General features: G+C 35.1%; 1 protein-coding gene and 1 long non-coding RNA gene across 4 annotated transcripts in view; one reads left to right on the top strand and one right to left on the bottom strand.

The window, feature by feature from the left end:
• LOC128249376 (uncharacterized) overlaps positions 1-1,503 on the bottom strand; it is a 16,914-nt gene extending 15,411 nt beyond the window's left edge. Inside the window, exon 1 of the long non-coding RNA XR_008265478.1 lies at positions 1,361-1,503. This is a non-coding gene — a long non-coding RNA (uncharacterized LOC128249376). The remainder of the gene's footprint in view (positions 1-1,360) is intronic.
• A 22-nt stretch (positions 1,504-1,525) lies between these two features.
• Positions 1,526-3,161, top strand: part of LOC106884023 (zinc finger protein OZF) — a 25,138-nt gene continuing 23,502 nt past the window's right edge. Inside the window, exon 1 of one of the 3 annotated variants that reach the window (XM_052972772.1) lies at positions 1,526-1,639. The gene's annotated coding sequence lies outside the window, so the exon portion shown is untranslated. Of the gene's footprint in view, positions 1,640-1,669; positions 2,003-2,043; positions 2,427-3,161 lie in introns of those variants that run through there. The other 2 variants (XM_014935197.2, XM_052972773.1) reach the window with 2 other exon arrangements.

Raw genomic sequence — 3,161 nt, 5'->3', positions numbered from 1 at the left:
GTGTTGTTTTCCAACATGATAATGCAAGACTGCACGTTTCTTTGGGAAACAGACAAAAATTGCTGCAGCTCAGCTGGGATGTGTTACCACACCTTCCATATTCATCAGATATTGCTCCTTTGGATTTCCACTTATTCAGGTCTCTGCAGAATAGTCTTAATGGTAAAAATTCAATTCTTTGGATGACATAAAAAGATACGTTGATGAATTCTTTGCCATGAAACCACCTCAATCTTGGGAAAAAGGTATTTTCAAGTTAAAGGAAAAATGGAGACGCATTTTGCATCAAAATGGTTCGTATTTGGTTGATTAAAAATGTAATGGCAAGTATTTATTGACCTTTTTCTTTCCTTTAAAAATCGGCACGAACTTTCTGGACAACCCAATATATAGTATTTGATGGAGACAGAGTGGGCAATTGAAAGCTTCAGGCGAATAAGATGGGCCCTGTCAATGATACCCCATCTGATGTTGGAGAAGTCATTTTACAAGAAGAGGAGTGACAGTAATTTCAAGATAAGGACCCTCTCATCTCATCAAAGATTATTCAACCTCATTCATACTGGTACCATGAGAAAATGCATCCAGTCCATTCTGTAAAGTAGTTGGCATTAGGAAGAGGATCCATTTGTACAAAGGAAGCCAAAATGACATGTACAAGCACCTAGTTTTCAGGAATAGCAGCTTGCAATTGGCGATGACTTGTACCATTGACGACCCATCTAACTCATGCTAGTATGAAAAACAGATGTTAAAATAATGATGATGATGATGATGATAAGTATACATATACATACGTATGTATGTATGGATAGGTATGGGCATGTTTGTATGGTTAAGAATCTTGCTTCCCGACCATGTTGTCTTAGATCCAGTCTTTCTGCATGGCACCTTTGGCAAGTGTCTTCTGCTATAGCTCTGGGCTGACCAAAGCCTTGAGATTGTATCTGTGTATGTGTGTATCTGTTCTTGATACTACATGATGGTTGTAAACAAGCATTGTTTGTTTTCAATCTTTCAAGAAAAACCTGTCAGACCATAGGGAAATATTACCTCTCCTGAGAACAAGAGAAAGTTGGCAACAGGGTGGGCTTCTGGCCATAGAAAGTCTGACTCATGCAACTATGAGACAGTGAACATTCATACACACGAAAATTCTTGTGTGTGTGTGCATACACACAGACACACACACACATACACATGTATATGTCTATATATGTATGAGTGTGTGTATAGTCTTGTTTTTGATATCTATGCATGATACCCCAAGATATCCTACTCTTCTATTTTGACAATTATATATTTTTTATGAACATGTTTGTTACTCTTAGACAATTTTACTTCCTTTAGTGGCACTGACCTTCCCCATTCACGCCTTGAGATGCGACATCCAACATTTATTCTGGTTTCCATGTCAGCATATATTTCTCTTCTCAGTATTCCTTCTTTCCTGCCTTGAATCAGCCAACTCCGACTTTAAGCCAACTTGTTATCTGCCCCTTTCTATGTTTACATCTAACCGGTAGCTTCTTTAACGCTATATAGTGTATCACCGTTGTTTATTTGTTTGCAACAGAATGAAATTTTACCATTTCCTAACGCACTCTTTGAAATTAGTGAGAGAACAGAAGGCAAAGATGTGAGTTTTGATTCATATTGTGAACATGTCTAGTGTTTTGATTGTCAATTCACTATCGTACTTCCAAATGCACATGTCATGCAAATCCGATATTGAATTGAAATATTTAATTAACTCTTTCCTTTTTGAAAGAAAATGTATTCAAAGTAAGCAATGTATGTATATATATGTAAGTAAAGAGTAAGCTGCTTCCACTTGAATGGTATGAGTAGCTGCTCCACACACACACCCACAGCCACATACTCATTAAGTGAAACTCGTGCGGTGGTATCTGAATGTTTCTATCTTCATATTTTGGCGGTGATCTTTCGAAACAAACCTTTTTATTTTGACTATATGAAGGAATGAAAATGTTATGAAATAGTAAGTAATTTTCCTTAATTACTGTTCATCACCTATCGATCCATTTATTAAGTATATTTATTTAGTCCAGATTAGCCCTTATAGAGCAGATCTACAATCAAAAGTATTCAAACAATGACCATTACGTGTTTTCTAGACACAGTTCACCTATAACCACATTATCTAATATCCTTCTTTTCTAAGACTAAACAGTATGATTCGTGGTAATTTGACTGCTATTTCTATCGGGGCAAGCGATCGCATAAAGGTTTCCCTCGTCGAATTCTGTGTTATTGATGGCTAAAGCATATATGTGAGACTAAGTGAACTACCAATGACAATTCTCATTGATTCATTTCAATCAATGATTGTTTAGAATTCAGAGACATGTGGTTGGACAAATTGATGTGGGTTCCTTAACATTTCTTCTAATTACTTCTTTCATGTAAGTGAATGCTAATTGCATGTATTCACCTTGTTATTTTACGTTTTTCTTTTTTGTCCATACTAGTCTTTATTTTTTTTAAAAAATTACCTACTAATTTTTATTTTTTCCTGCGTGTCTTCCGTTTTCTCAGTTTATATATATATATATATATATATATATATACGCACACACACATATAAAGAGAGAGAAATTGATGGATTCACACCCACACTCATATGCACGTTTGAATGTACAAATCAGAGTATAATTACTTGGTAATGAGATTAGTCTATTAATGTTACTCTGAGTCTCGCGATTCTTCGTAGATTTGTGCATATACACAAGAGATTAACTGTCTATTTATGTGTCTATCGATTTCTTCCCTATTTCTTACTTTCTCTTTGATTTCCTCAATCTGCTGAAAGTGTCATTCAATTACTAGTGTTTTCCCCTCTATTATACCTATCATCATTTTACAACTTTTCATACACTCTAAGCTGCCCACATTTGTTATATACATGCATTCTTTCAGTCACCTGTACCCAAAGTGTTTCTACCTGACATGTTGCATAATTGCTACCTTGCTCTTAATTCTTTGGACGGAGCCTTGTAGATAACAATACCCGACCGATAATATACACTACGAGATGTGAATCAATATCCTGGTTTTCTAATTTTGATAATAATAACTGTTTTGTAACATTATTCGTGACCATAAGTTTCCACTGATATATATATATATATATATATATA

This window comes from Octopus bimaculoides, chromosome 14, assembly GCF_001194135.2.
Source record: "Octopus bimaculoides isolate UCB-OBI-ISO-001 chromosome 14, ASM119413v2, whole genome shotgun sequence".
NCBI classification, from domain to species: domain Eukaryota; kingdom Metazoa; phylum Mollusca; class Cephalopoda; order Octopoda; family Octopodidae; genus Octopus; species Octopus bimaculoides.
Note: the sequence above shows the minus strand (reverse complement) of the source record. Positions and strands in the feature narration are given on the sequence as shown.